Genomic DNA, 16278 nt, shown 5'->3' on the forward strand with positions numbered 1-16278 from the left:
GAAGTGATACACAGCCTATTCTGCGCATAAACCAGTATGAAGGCGGCATAGTTGTTGAGGCAACTGCAAATCAAAGAATTGATTGCGGGAACTGAGGCAGTGAGTGGTCTGTTCTAATCCCAAGAGCCAAACGTCAAAAACACAAACGTGTGTCAAATATTTTGTAACTAACAAAAACTGTACAATGTACCGTGCTCTATATATGCTTGAATAGTCAGCCCAACACTCATAATGCTAAATTCAAGCCCCCCAGTTTCAGAGTATTAAGCTCTTTTGAACGCTAGTATCAGCCAATATTTCAAAAACAATCACACCCATTGTCAGCAGGCAGTTGGTATAATTTTATTAAGCACTGTCGTTTACAACCTTTAAGAATTAAAGTCCGCGTCTGTTTAACACCTGCTAACCGTTAACAAAACAGTTTACTTCAATTGTGAGGCATGCAAAAGGGTTGTTGGAAAGTCAATTTCTGTTTTTCGACATACATTCTTTAAAAAAAATGAAATTAATTTTGAAAGTTCTTTTCAGAGGGTAGGCTGTGGCAATTTAAGTGAATCCTACTCCCCACCACAGTCATTCTCAATTCTTTAAGGTTTGAGTATGTTCCATATGCTTTTGTGTTACTACAGAGAATTGTAAACCAGACATGGTGTTAAATTCCCTCGCCTGCCACCCCGTGAAGGCCTAAGGATATCTACACTGATTGTTTACAGTCAGCTGAGCTGATAGGTCAGGCAAGGGATGTAGCTTGAGCATGAGATGCCCAGATTCTATGTCGGGACCAGAGGCTTCGGATTAGGTTTCTCTCTCCTTACTGCAACAAAAGACAACAGCCAATCAAAACTTGACCAAAAAACTACAATTCCCATGAACCCAAGGAGTCCAATGTCCACCAATCAAAGGGATGACTCCTGTATACTAGTCTCTGCAAACACAGTCCTTCCTCTTTCTTTGCTGCTGCAGCCCAAAGATAAGTCTTTTTCCTAATATGTGTGACATTTTATGATATGAGTGTGACGTACTTGGTTCACAGTGTGGAGTGGGAGCGGGCTCTCCATGCGTCACGGTGCTTTTGTTTATGATCAGCTGCGCTCTTGATCGCTCCTTCACGATCGTTGCTGCTCGATTTTGTATTGCCCTTCATAGACGAAGTGTTCTTTGAAAGCGGGCGTGGCCCGCATCAAAGCTTGGGAGTCACATGGACTCCTAGACCGCGAACGCGACTTAGCCCCTTCGCTGCCAGGCCTTTTCCCCCTCCTGTGCCAGGCCTTTTTTTTGCCTATTTGGGGCAGTTCGCGCTTAGGCCCTCATAACTTTTTGTCCACATAAGCTAACCAAGCCAAATTTGCGTCCTTTTTTCCCAACATCCTAGGGATTCTAGAGGTAGCCAGACTTTGTGGGTTCCCTTGAAGGAGGCCAAGAAATTGGCCAAAATACAGTGAAAATTTCGTTTTTTTCAAAAAAATTGGAAAAAGTGGCTGCAGAAGAAGGCTTGTGGATTTCCCCCTGAAAATGGCATCAACAAAGGGTTTGCAGTGCTAAACTCAGCAGCTTCCTAGCTTTCAGGAACAGGCAGACTTGAATCAGAAAACCCAATTTTCCAACACAATTTAGGCATTTTACTGGGGCATACCCCATTTTTGCATTTTTTTGTGCTTTCAGCCTCCTTCCAGTCAGTGACAGGAATGGGCATGAAACCAATGCTGGATCCCAGAGACCTAACCATTTCTGAAAAGTAGACAAAATTCTGAATTCAGCAAGGGGTCATTTGTGTAGATCCTACAAGGGTTTCCTACAGAAAATAACAGCTGAAAAAGAAAAATATTGAAATTGAGGTGAAAAAACCATCAATTTTTCTCTACGTTTTACTCTGTAATTTTTCCCTGCAATGTCAGATTATGGAAAGCAATATACCGTTACGTCTGCTGGACTCCTCTGGTTGCGGGGATATATAGGGCTTGTAGGTTCATCAAGAACCCGAGGAACCCAGAGCCAATAAATGAGCTGCACCCTGCAGTGCGTTTTCATTCTATACCGGGTATACAGCAATTCATTTGCTGAAATATAAAGAGTAAAAAATTGCTATCAAGAAAACCTTTGCATTTCCAAAAAGGGCACAAGATAAGGTGCTGAGGAGCAGTGGTTATTTGCACATCTCTGAATTCCGGGGTGACCATACTAGCATGTGAATTATAGGGAATTTCTCAAATAGATGTCTTTTTTACACACTCTCCTATATTTTGAAGGAAAAAATGTAGAGAAAGACAAGGGGCAATAGCACTTGTTTCGCTAATCTATGTTCCCCCAAGTCTCCCGATAAAAATGATACCTCTCTTGTGTGGGTAGGCCTAGCGCCCGCGACAGGAAACGCCCCAAAACGCAACGTGGACACATCGCATTTTTTTGAAAGAAAACAGAGGTGTTTTTTGCGAAGTGCCTACCTGTAGATTTTGGCCTCTAGCTCAGCCGCACCTAGGGAAACCTACCAAACCTGTGCATTTCTGAAAACTAGAGACCTAGGGGAATCCAAGATGGGGTGACTTGCGGGGCTCGGACCAGGTTCTGTTACCCAGAATCCTTTGCAAACCACAAAATTTGGCTAAAAAAACACATGTTCCTCACATTTCTGTGGCAGAAAGTTCTGGAATCTGAGAGGAGCCACAAATTTCCTTCCACCCAGCGTTCCCCCAAGTCTCCCGATAAAAATGATACCTCACTTGCGTGGGTAGGCCTAGCGCCCGCGACAGGAAACACCCCAAAGCGCAACGTGGACACATCCAAAATTTTGGAAGAAAACAGAGGTGTTTTTTGCGAAGTGCCTACCTGTAGATTTTGGCCTCTAGCTCAGCCGGCACCTAGGGAAACCTACCAAACCTGTGCATTTCTGAAAACTAGAGACCTAGGGGAATCCAAGGAGGGGTGACTTGCGGGGCTCGGACCAGGTTCTGTTACCCAGAATCCTTTGCAAACCTCAAAATTCGGCTAAAAAAACACATGTTCCTCACATTTCTGTGGCAGAAAGTTCTGGAATCTGAGAGGAGCCACAAATTTCCTTCCACCCAGCGTTCCCCCAAGTCTCCCGATAAAAATGATACCTCACTTGCGTGGGTAGGCCTAGCGCCCGCTACAGGAAACACCCCAAAGCGCAACGTGGACACATCCAAAATTTTGGAAGAAAACAGAGGTGTTTTTTGCGAAGTGCCTACCTGTAGATTTTGGCCTCTAGCTCAGCCGGCACCTAGGGAAACCTACCAAACCTGTGCATTTCTGAAAACTAGAGACCTAGGGGAATCCAAGGAGGGGTGACTTGCCGGGCTCGGACCAGGTTCTGTTACCCAGAATCCTTTGCAAACCTCAAAATTCGGCTAAAAAAACACATGTTCCTCACATTTCTGTGGCAGAAAGTTCTGGAATCTGAGAGGAGCCACAAATCTCCTTCCACCCAGCGTTCCCCCAAGTCTCCCGATAAAAATGATACCTCACTTGCGTGGGTAGGCCTAGCGCCCGCTACAGGAAACACCCCAAAGCGCAACGTGGACACATCCAAAATTTTGGAAGAAAACAGAGGTGTTTTTTGCGAAGTGCCTACCTGTAGATTTTGGCCTCTAGCTCAGCCGGCACCTAGGGAAACCTACCAAACCTGTGCATTTCTGAAAACTAGAGACCTAGGGGAATCCAAGGAGGGGTGACTTGCGGGGCTCGGACCAGGTTCTGTTACCCAGAATCCTTTGCAAACCTCAAAATTTGGCTAAAAAAACACATGTTCCTCACATTTCTGTGGCAGAAAGTTCTGGAATCTGAGAGGAGCCACAAATTTCCTTCCACCCAGCGTTCCCCCAAGTCTCCCAATAAAAATGATACCTCACTTGCGTGGGTAGGCCTAGCGCCCGCAACAGGAAACACCCCAAAGCGCAACGTGGACACATCCAAAATTTTGGAAGAAAACAGAGGTGTTTTTTGTGAAGTGCCTACCTGTAGATTTTGGCCTCTAGCTCAGCCGGCACCTAGGGAAACCTACCAAACCTGTGCATTTCTGAAAACTAGAGACCTAGGGGAATCCAAGGAGGGGTGACTTGCGGGGCTCGGACCAGGTTCTGTTACCCAGAATCCTTTGCAAACCACAAAGTTTGGCTAAAAAAACACATGTTCCTCAAATTTCTGTGGCAGAAAGTTCTGGAATCTGAGAGGAGCCACAAATTTCCTTCCACCCAGCGTTCCCCCAAGTCTCCCGATAAAAATGATACCTCACTTGCGTGGGTAGGCCTAGCGCCCGCGACAGGAAACACCCCAAAGCGCAACGTGGACACATCCTAAATTTTTGAAGAAAACAGAGGTGTTTTTTGCGAAGTGCCTACCTGTAGATTTTGGCCTCTAGCTCAGCCGGCACCTAGGGAAACCTACCAAACCTGTGCATTTCTGAAAACTAGAGACCTAGGGGAATCCAAGGAGGGGTGACTTGCGGGGCTCGGACCAGGTTCTGTTACCCAGAATCCTTTGCAAACCTCAAAATTCGGCTAAAAAAACACATGTTCCTCACATTTCTGTGGCAGAAAGTTCTGGAATCTGAGAGGAGCCACAAATTTCCTTCCACCCAGCGTTCCCCCAAGTCTCCCGATAAAAATGATACCTCACTTGCGTGGGTAGGCCTAGCGCCCGCTACAGGAAACACCCCAAAGCGCAACGTGGACACATCCAAAATTTTGGAAGAAAACAGAGGTGTTTTTTGCGAAGTGCCTACCTGTAGATTTTGGCCTCTAGCTCAGCCGGCACCTAGGGAAACCTACCAAACCTGTGCATTTCTGAAAACTAGAGACCTAGGGGAATCCAAGGAGGGGTGACTTGCCGGGCTCGGACCAGGTTCTGTTACCCAGAATCCTTTGCAAACCTCAAAATTCGGCTAAAAAAACACATGTTCCTCACATTTCTGTGGCAGAAAGTTCTGGAATCTGAGAGGAGCCACAAATTTCCTTCCACCCAGCGTTCCCCCAAGTCTCCCGATAAAAATGATACCTCACTTGCGTGGGTAGGCCTAGCGCCCGCTACAGGAAACACCCCAAAGCGCAACGTGGACACATCCAAAATTTTGGAAGAAAACAGAGGTGTTTTTTGCGAAGTGCCTACCTGTAGATTTTGGCCTCTAGCTCAGCCGGCACCTAGGGAAACCTACCAAACCTGTGCATTTCTGAAAACTAGAGACCTAGGGGAATCCAAGGAGGGGTGACTTGCGGGGCTCGGACCAGGTTCTGTTACCCAGAATCCTTTGCAAACCTCAAAATTTGGCTAAAAAAACACATGTTCCTCACATTTCTGTGGCAGAAAGTTCTGGAATCTGAGAGGAGCCACAAATTTCCTTCCACCCAGCGTTCCCCCAAGTCTCCCAATAAAAATGATACCTCACTTGCGTGGGTAGGCCTAGCGCCCGCAACAGGAAACACCCCAAAGCGCAACGTGGACACATCCAAAATTTTGGAAGAAAACAGGTGTTTTTTGTGAAGTGCCTACCTGTAGATTTTGGCCTCTAGCTCAGCCGGCACCTAGGGAAACCTACCAAACCTGTGCATTTCTGAAAACTAGAGACCTAGGGGAATCCAAGGAGGGGTGACTTGCGGGGCTCGGACCAGGTTCTGTTACCCAGAATCCTTTGCAAGCCACAAAGTTTGGCTAAAAAAACACATGTTCCTCAAATTTCTGTGGCAGAAAGTTCTGGAATCTGAGAGGAGCCACAAATTTCCTTCCACCCAGCGTTCCCCCAAGTCTCCCGATAAAAATGATACCTCACTTGCGTGGGTAGGCCTAGCGCCCGCGACAGGAAACACCCCAAAGCGCAACGTGGACACATCCAAAATTTTGGAAGAAAACAGAGGTGTTTTTTGCGAAGTGCCTACCTGTAGATTTTGGCCTCTAGCTCAGCTGGCACCTAGGGAAACCTACCAAACCTGTGCATTTCTGAAAACTAGAGACCTAGGGGAATCCAAGGAGGGGTGACTTGCGGGGCTCGGACCAGGTTCTGTTACCCAGAATCCTTTGCAAACCTCAAAATTTGGCTAAAAAAACACATGTTCCTCACATTTCTGTGGCAGAAAGTTCTGGAATCTGAGAGGAGCCACAAATTTCCTTCCACCCAGCGTTCCCCCAAGTCTCCCAATAAAAATGATACCTCACTTGCGTGGGTAGGCCTAGCGCCCGCGACAGGAAACACCCCAAAGCGCAACGTGGACACATCCTAAATTTTTGAAGAAAACAGAGGTGTTTTTTGCGAAGTGCCTACCTGTAGATTTTGGCCTCTAGCTCAGCCGGCACCTAGGGAAACCTACCAAACCTGTGCATTTCTGAAAACTAGAGACCTAGGGGAATCCAAGGAAGGGTGACTTGCGGGGCTCGGACCAGGTTCTGTTACCCAGAATCCTTTGTAAACCACAAAATTTGGCTAAAAAAACACATGTTCCTCACATTTCTGTGGCAGAAAGTTCTGGAATCTGTGAGGAGCCACAAATTTCCTTCCACCCAGCGTTCCCCCAAGCCTCCCGATAAAAATGATACCTCACTTGCGTGGGTAGGCCTAGCGCCCACGACAGGAAACACCCCAAAGCGCAACGTGGACACATCCAAAATTTTGGAAGAAAACAGAGGTGTTTTTTGCGAAGTGCCTACCTGTAGATTTTGGCCTCTAGCTCAGCCGGCACCTAGGGAACCCTAACAAACCTGTGCATTTCTGAAAACTAGAGACCTAGGGGAATCCAAGGAGGGGTGACTTGCGGGGCTCGGACCAGGTTCTGTTACCCAGAATCCTTTGCAAACCTCAAAACTTAGCTAAAAAAACACATGTTCCTCACATTTCTGTGGCAGAAAGTTCTGGAATCCGAGAGGAGCCACAAATTTCCTTCCACCCAGCGTTCCACCAAGTCTCCCGATAAAAATGATACCTCACTTGCATGGGTAGGCCTAGCGCCCGCGACAGGAAACGCCCCAAAACGCAACGTGGACACATCCCATTTTTTTAAAGAAAACAGTGCCTACCTGTGGATTTTGGCCTGTAGCTCAGCCGGCACATAGGGAAACCTACCAAACCTGTGCATTTCTGAAAACTAGAGACCTAGGGGAATCCAAGGAGGGGTGACTTGCGGGTCTCGGACCAGGTTCTGTTACCCAGAATCCTTTGCAAACCTCAAAATTCGGCTAAAAAAACACATGTTCCTCACATTTCTGTGGCAGAAAGTTCTGGAATCTGATAGGAGCCACAAATTTCCTTCCACCCAGCGTTCCCCCAAGTCTCCCGATAAAAATGATACCTCACTTGTGTGGGTGGGCCAGGTGCCTGCAACAGAATAAGGCCCAAAACCTGAAGGGATAGCACAGCAAGTTTATAAGGGCATATTCTTTTATACATCTTTAGACGGACTCTGCTTTGGGGACCCACATAAGTGAGGTGTCATTTTACTTGGGAGACTGAGGGGAAAACTGGGGAGTAGGAATTTTGTGCTGGAGCGGTGATCCTACTAAGAAAAATCAGGAAAATATGCTTTTTTATGCAAATTTTGAGGTTTACAGAGGAGTCTGGGTAAGAAAATGTTGGGGGAGCCACGCAAGCCACACCTCCCTAGACTCCTTGGGGTGCCTAGTTATAAAAAGTTTCTGGGTTTTGTAGGTTTCCCTACATGACGGCCGCACCCAGGACGAAAAAAAACATAGGTGGGCCCTCCCCCCCAAACACAGGTTCTTTTGGAATATATCACTTTGATGTGTGCACATACGTCCGTGATGTGCCAAACACTAAAATTGTGAAAAGAAACACACCTAGGTTATGTGAAGAAGACCCCTCACCCACCAACCATGTTGGTGGCATGCTTCATCATCGGGGTCCCACCCTAGGCACCTAGCGTGTCTCAAGTGTGCTGCGACGCCTGATTACAGCGGAGCAGGTTTTGTCATTTGTACCACACATACTGGTTGGATTTGGCACGAGGTTGAGTGATTGTTCAGTAGATCAAATTTTATTAACAAGAGATTTCACAAAAGTGAAATGCACTGGTAATAACTGAAAGGCCAAAAAACTGAACCAATGACTCACAGCTCATGAGCTGTAAAGCCACGACAAGGCACCAACCGCTTTACAGTCCATTCACACACCTTTCATACATGACATGCACTAGACCATTCACACCGCCAGCCACGGGCCCAGCACATTACAAGACTCGCATCCACAGACAGCGCCAGTCAAGGGCCCATCACTTTCATACGCCCACATGCCTGATACAGCAATCACACTAGCTGATGAGTGTGTGGACTGGCGTTTGGCCGGCACTGCCAGCCAAGCGCCACCCCACCCACACCACCAGCCCAGCGCCACCCCACACACACCGCCAGCCCAGCGCCACCCCACACACACCGCCAGCCCAGCGACACCACACCCACACCGCCAGCCCAGCGCCACCCCACCCACACCGCCAGCCAATCGCCACCCCACACACACCACCAGCCAAGCGCCACCCCACACACACCGCCAGCCAAGCGCCACCCCACCCACACCGCCAGCCAAGCGCCACCACACCGCCAAACCGCCAGCCAAGCGCCACCCCACACACACCGCCAGCCAAGCGCCACCCCACACACACCGCCAGCCAAGCGCCACCCCACCCACACCGCCACACCGCCAGCCAAGCGCCACCCCACACACACCGCCAGCCAAGCGCCACCCCACCCACGCCGCCAGCCAAGCGCCACCCTACACATGCCATCCCCTTTTTTTTGTTTTTAAACAACAAAGAAACCACTAATCATAAATTAGTACAAAACTACAAACACAAAAGCTCTAACTAAATACATGACTAATGCCAACCGTGAAACCGAACATATAAAAAAATAAAACACCAGTTTACGCTCACGGAATTTCCCAATAATTCTTCTTTGTGTGGTAGCTCCTGAAACAGCCACCCACACACAGCCCAGGCTTTGAAGGACAATCAGGGCAGTACATCCTAGTCTCCTTCCTGATACATCTTCGAGCACAGACTCTACATCTCTTAGCAGGAAAGTTTTTTTTGGCCGTGGGAGGAATGTGCTCAGCAAAGTGACGATCTTTCAATCTAGCCACATCCTCCACCACTGCTTCTCTAGGAACTCTTGCCTGTTCCAGCACAACAAGGCTAGCTATGATAGACTCCTGAAATTTCACAAATGTCATCCTTGACTCTGGAGAACTATCCTTAAACACAACAAAAGCATTAAAAGTTGCCAAGTGGAACAAGTGAAGCGCTAATTTCTTATACCACACATAAGACTTACGAGCAGCAGTGTAAGGTTCTAACCTCTGATCTACTCTATCAACACCACCCATGTGCTTATTATAGTCTAAGATGCACACAGGTTTGCGCACTTCGGCAACCTGACCCCAAACAGCCACAGGTGAAGTACTCTCATCACGGATGGTGCTTAGCATGTATACATCCCTCTTGTCTACAAATTTCAGAGCTAGCAGCTCATCATTCCGCAAGGCACTGCACTGTCCCTTCTCAAGTTTTTTACAGACAAGCTCTTTTGGATAGCCTTTCCGATTAGAGCGGATTGTGCCACAAGCAACAGTGTCCACTCTGAACAACTCCTTGAACAACCGAACTCCAGTGTAGAAGTTATCTACATATAAATGGTGACCTTTGTTAAACAGTCGTCTACCAAGTTCCCACACAATTTTCTCACTAACTCCAAAAGTGGGAGGACAACCAGGGGGGTCAATATTGGAATCCCTACCAGTGTAGACCCGGAAATTATAAACATATCCTGTACTACTTTCTGACAGCATATACAATTTAATTCCATACCGTGCCCTCTTGCTAGGAATGTACTGCCTAAAAACCAAACGACCCTTGAACAGGACCAAAGACTCATCTACAGATATTTCTTTCCCTGGAACATAGATCTCTGAAAACCGATCTACCAAATGATCAAGGACAGGTCTAATCTTAAAAAGACGGTCAGAATCAGGATGATCTCGTGGCAAGGCTAAAGCATTATCTACAAAATGCAACATCCGAAGAAGAAGCTCATACCGGTTACGACTCATGATGGCAGGAAATATAGCAGTTGCCGTCAAGGGACTAGTAGACCAATATGAAGACAGCGATGGCTTCCTTATCAGCCCCATCAAAAAAGTTAAACCCAAGAACTTTTTCAACTCTTCCAGATTTGTGGGAATCCACCGGCTAGCTCTAGAGTGTGGCCTAAGTCTGGCAGCGTTGTCCCTCAAAAACTGCTCTGCATACAAATTAGTCTGCTCAACAATCTCTTCCAAAAATATATCGTCCATAAACAACTCAAAAAAGTTGACGGGCAAAAAGTTTTCCGTATTGACTCGACACCCTGGAAAACCAGTAAACGCAGGCAACTGTGGCTGCTCCATGTTTGGTGCAACCCATGCGTCAGGTCTTCCAATGGGAAGCCTTTCAGCCGCTGGCTCCTGCACCATTGGCACATCACTGTCCTCCTCTAAAACAGGCCCTTCATCAGCACTGAGAGTGGCTTCATCATCAGATGATTCATCTCTGACAGAAAATTCACTTCCAGAATCCTGCACTTCCTCCTCTGCCTCAGATGCAGAGTCAGTCTCATATTCATGGTCAGAAGATGACTCAAAAAGCACACTAACAACCTGCTGAGCGGTCATCCTACGGCTAGCCATGATCCTTCCTACAAAAATTAACTGGACAAATACACCACCAACAACCAGCACTGTGTAAGATAAGTAACAAAGTATAGGTTTATCACTAAGAATTATAAACTCAAAAACTATACTGCTCACTTGCCTGAAAAAGCTTGACTCACCAGCAACTACTCTGCACAGCCACAGCAATCACCAACGATATCCCACTAAAAAGAGAAGAAAAAAAAGCAAATTAGACATAAGACAACACAATAATCATTGTGCATAACTCTAAGGACAATTTCACACACAATCCTGCATTCAGTACACCACCTACAAACATGTCATTCATGCATTGCAACAATACTCACTTGGAGTAAATTTATTTACTTACCTAAAACATGCAACTACGCAAACCGCAGGACAACTACTGCCAAAACTGCAACAAGCCACAGCAAAGTCAGCAAAAGCTTTGAACTAGAACAAAAAGGAGAAAAACTGTTATTATCATAAAAGCAAATACTTCGCCAGTTGACAAACACTCCGCCACTAACCATTTTTTCATTTTCCCTTGTGTCTAGTCTTCTCTGCTTGGGGGAAGATGGGCCTAAAAAAAAATAGGCCAATCTACCCCCAAGGGGAGGGGGCAGAAATCGCCCAGATTACATTGCACCCTTTGGGGGGGGGGCGACCCTTGCCCAAGGGGCCACACCCCCACACAAAGCACACACACACACACACACATATAGTATCCCTGGCGCTATGGGGATTCTGCCCCCCTTGGGGACAGAAAGGCCTAAAAAATAGGCATATCTGCCCCCAAGGGGGGCAGAACTGCCCAATAATACATATGGGCCCCTGGGGCCGACCCTTGCCCAAGGGGCCGCCCCCCAACACAAATAAAAAAAAAAACAACAATAAAATCCCTGGTGTCTAGTGGCTTTCTGCCCCACTTGGAGACAGATTGGCCTAAAAATAAGGCCAACGATAAATACATTGCCCCCCCAGGGGGAGCGACCTTTGCCCAAGGGGCCAACCCCCAACACAAAGCACACATACAAAACATAATATTTCTGGCGCTATTGGGATTCTGCCCCAGGCCTAAAAAAAATAGGCCTATCTGTCCCCAAGGGGGGCAGAACTGCCCAAAAATACATGTGGGCCCCTGGGGGCGACCCTTGCCCAAGGGGCCGCCCCCCAATACAAAAAATAAAAACCAACAATAAAATCCCTGGTGTCTAGTGGCTTTCTGCCCCCCTTGGGGACAGATTGGCCTAAAAATAAGGCCAATCTGCCACCAAGGGGGGCAGAAACGACGATATATACATTGCCCCCCCAGGGGGAGCGACCCTTGCCCAAGGAGCCAACCCCCAACACAAAGCACACATACAAAACATAATATTTCTGGCGCTATTGGGATTCTGCCCCCCTTGGGGGCAGAAAGGCCTAAAAAAAATAGGCCTATTTGTCCCCAAGGGGGGCAGAACTGCCCAAAAATACATGTGGGCCCCTGGGGGCGACCCTTGCCCAAGGGGCCGCCCCCAACACAAAAAATAAAAACCAACAATAAAATCCCTGGTGTCTAGTGGCTTTCTTCCCCCCTTGGGGGCAGATCGGCGTAACGACGATAAATACATTGCGCCCCCGGAGGGAAGCGACCCTTGCCCAAGGGGCCACCCCCCAACACAAAGCACACATACAAACATATCTTTCTGGTGCTATTGGGATTCTGCCCCCCTTGGGGGCAGAAAGGCCTAAAAAAAATAGGCCTCTCTGCCCCCAAGAGGGGTAGAACTGCCCAAAAATACATGTGGGCCCCTGGGGGCGACCCTTGCCCAAGGGGCCGCCCCCCAACACAAAAAATAAAAACCAACAATAAAATCCCTGGTGTCTAGTGGCTTTCTGCCCCCCTTGGGGGCAGATCGGCCTAAAAATAGGGCCAATCTGCCCCCAAGGGGGGCAGAAACGACGATAAATACATTGCGCCCCCGGGGGGAGCGACCCTTGCCCAAGGGGCTACCCCCCAACACAAAGCACACATACATACATACTATTTCTGGCGCTATTGGGATTCTGCCCCCCTTGGGGGCAGAAAGGCCTAAAAAAAATAGGCCTCTCTGCCCCCAAGGGGGGCAGAACTGCCCAAAAATACATGAGGGCCCTGGGGGCGACCCTTGCCCAAGGGGCCGCCCCCCAACACAAAAAATAAAAATCAACAATAAAATCCCTGGTGTCTAGTGGCTTTCTGCCCCTCCTTGGGGGCAGATCGGCCTAAAAATAGGGCCAATCTGCCCCCAGGGGGGGCAGAAACGACGCAAAATACATTTGCCCCCAAAGGGGAGCGACCCTTGCCCAAGGGGTCGCTCCCCCACACTAATAAACACACACACACACACACACATAGCGAAATCCCTGGTGTCTAGTGGGCATTCCTGCTGCCCGATCGCTTCGCGATCGGGCAGCAGGAATGCTCAAAGAGACATCGAGGGAAAGGAAAACCCTTTCCTTTCCCTCGATGCCTCTCTCAGAGCACCCCCACCCCGCACGAAGGTGAAATACTCACCTTCTCCCTTAGACGCGCTGGAAGCAAATGGCTTCCAGCGCGTCTTTCCCCCTTTCCATGAAATCAGCGCGCGATCGCGCGCTGACGTCATGGGGGGGGCGTGAAAGGGGAAGGGATTCCCCTTTCAGCCCTGGCCTGGGGGTGTTGGGGGGCGGCCCTCGGGGGAAGCGCTAGCGCTTCCCCCAACTGCCAGTCCCAGGACGTAATGGTTACGTCCATGGCGCCACACGGGCGCTGCCATTGACGTAACCATTACGTCCCTGGCGGGGAAGGGGTTAGAGGACTAGTCCTCTTTCTATGATTACGACGCACATGTGCCCTCGGTCTCCTGATTTCCATTAGGAGCGAGGTTTACGCAATGCGCGCAGCATCCAGAAATAAGTCTATTTTTTGCTCTTTCTGATCGCTTTCTTAATTCCTGAGCCCAAAATAAAACGCCCGACAGGGCGCGTTTACAAACAAAGGCTTTGCCTTAGGGAATTGGCAGGGGCTCCCTCCACATCTAAAGTTGCTGTGACAAATTTTATCAGCCTCTGCTGCACATCTCCCTGCTGGGGCCCTTCCCCCCTCATCTGAACTCCTCCATACATCCCTTATTAACCATGGCATACTACACCGAAGAGGATGAATACTATCAGAATCAACCTGAAGCCAATGAGGAACATCATATGGAGGAAAAGACTCGTGGAGACACTGGGATATCATGTCCTGGACTCTGTTAATCAGGCTCTTATTAATGCTTTAAAACCTTTTACTCAACCCCTTATGCATTACGGTCAGCGTGAATAGAGAGGCCGCTCTCTACTTGATTCTGGTTCCCAAGACCAGCCATCGGAAGTAGCCGCTGCCTGAGAAGCCTCTTAGAGACCCACGTCCTCTGCAGACATTTTGGCTTACATGGCTGCGTTGGTGATGCAAGACCATGGGTATGGGTCCTTTTCTAATTTGGAGGTACCTGAGACAGGTCTGGATCCTTCCACCCTGACAGATGGTCTCCCTTCTTCTGCCTCGCATTCCTCCTGTTCGGATCTCGATCATGAGGATTCTAAGCCGGGAAACGTAAATGCAAGTCTCATAATACACAGGAACGTAGCTCTTCTTCGCATACTCTTTCTTTTGATCCTGAGAGCATAATCCATCCCCGTTCTATGGAATGGATTCCTTGTACAGAGGTTGCACATTATGTGCAGGATCACATCAGGAAAGGTTTTGACCGGGATGTGTGAAACACCTTACGCACAGAGTACCGTCGACCTTCATTGATGTAAAGTGGCAGATATGCCTGACTTAGACCCCAATATGGCAACGTTTATGAAGAGTGTTTCCAAAGATCCTAAAAAGGACTAGACAGAGCATGGAAAGGTTGCCAAGATAAGTTACTAGATGTTTCGGGACCAATCACGAAGATCTTAGTGTTGGCTGTTCAAGCCAAAGAATCTGATTCTCCCTTGGACCCTCAGACAGTTCTGGAATGGGCTGAACGAGCCATATATTTATTGGGCAACGCCAGTCAGTCAGTCAAAATAACTTTATTTGGTGTTTTGCCATAAAAGTATACTTGCATACATAAAAGTCATCATAAAATACAGTACTTATAACATTCATAAAAAGCAAATCTATTAGATCTAAGGCTATCACCCAAGCTTACTAAAACAGTATAAGATAATGAACACTTATAAAAGCGTATATAATGATATAATGATAAGACAATGCATAATTTCTCTTAATAAATAGAAACATTACCAGTTCATATCGGTTTCTAATGGTCATAGTGGATTTAATAAAACTAAGAATAGAAATGCCCATTTGTTTGGATGAGAGGCTTTGGATGCCGGTCAGTCCTTCTTTGTAGGAAGAAGTGTGCAAGTTACGCAAAATGGGTAATAAAAAGGATTTCCTGGGGACTGAATAAAGTTTACAAAATAAAATAAAGTGGCAAGTGCTTTGTTTCGAAAAGTTATCACAAGGTCATGGCAGTAGTGTTTTTTCCCACACGCATTTTATCGGGAACGCCACTCTAAAGTGGATCAGGTTAAATCTAAAAAGTACGAGTACAGAGTATAAAGAAGGGGTCGGGAACCAGACAAAATAAGGTTCTAGCAAATCTGATGATAGAATTTGTATGTATGAATTAAAAGAACTCAATTTCTCTGCCACTTGGTATCTAAGATTCATAACATGCTCTTTATGTCGAAGTTTAACAATTTCTTTCGCATTAGCTGGCAGGAGCTCTGGTTTGAGATACATATACTCCAAGTCCAAGTTTCGGAAGCCATTGTGAACAAAATTTAGCCATGGAATTTTGTTACAGTTTGTCAATGAAATACAATCTTTTACGCAATCGTGTGTTAAAGTAGCCGCCGGGTTTAACCATACTTTTATCCATAGTAAAAGTGGGGCAATATCTATCAAATCTGTAATGTAGCGGACTCCCAGTTCCTCATGGCATAAAATGTTCGCTTTGTTCTTAGGTACCATAAGTAACCGATGTAGGAATTTATTCTCTGCAAGCTGTAGAATGCTTGGACTGGTATATCCCCAGAGGCCGCCCCCATAAATCGCCACCGAAACACATTTAGAGTTATAGAGCGTAAGGATCTGGTGGACCGGTCTATGCCCTAGTCAGCGGGCAAAACTAAAGATTGCCTCAACATTTCTTGCCAGTTGTTGAAACTTAAAATTCAAATGGAATTTCCAAGACAGAGTGGAACTTAGATACAGACCTAGATAGCAAAAATCTTTTACTTTTGTCAAAGTGTTCCCCCCCCATTCTAAAACATTTGGTACGAGTATTTTTAGGACCGCAGGTCATAACGTGTGATTTTTAAAAATTAACTTTCAAATCAAGCTCTCGCGTGTGTGTTGAAAAAAGATCCAGGAGAGTCTGTAGACCATTGGCCGTGCGGGCAATTAAAACAGCATAATCGGCATATAATACAATTGGCAATTGTCTAAAACTCATCCTTGGGAAATCCTTACCATTTTGAACCAAACAATTATACAAGCCGTTTATGTACAATAGAAACAAAAAAGGTGCCAGTGTGCAGCCCTGTCTAACACCTCGATTGGAAACAAGGGGGTT

General features: G+C 47.1%; 1 protein-coding gene across 2 annotated transcripts in view; it reads left to right on the forward strand.

Moving 5' to 3' along the window:
• Positions 1 to 16278, forward strand: part of ADAT1 (adenosine deaminase tRNA specific 1) — a 250049-nt gene that overhangs the window by 432 nt on the left and 233339 nt on the right. The window lies entirely within an intron of this gene.

Source organism: Pleurodeles waltl, chromosome 12 (assembly GCF_031143425.1).
Source record: "Pleurodeles waltl isolate 20211129_DDA chromosome 12, aPleWal1.hap1.20221129, whole genome shotgun sequence".
Lineage (NCBI taxonomy): Eukaryota > Metazoa > Chordata > Amphibia > Caudata > Salamandridae > Pleurodeles > Pleurodeles waltl.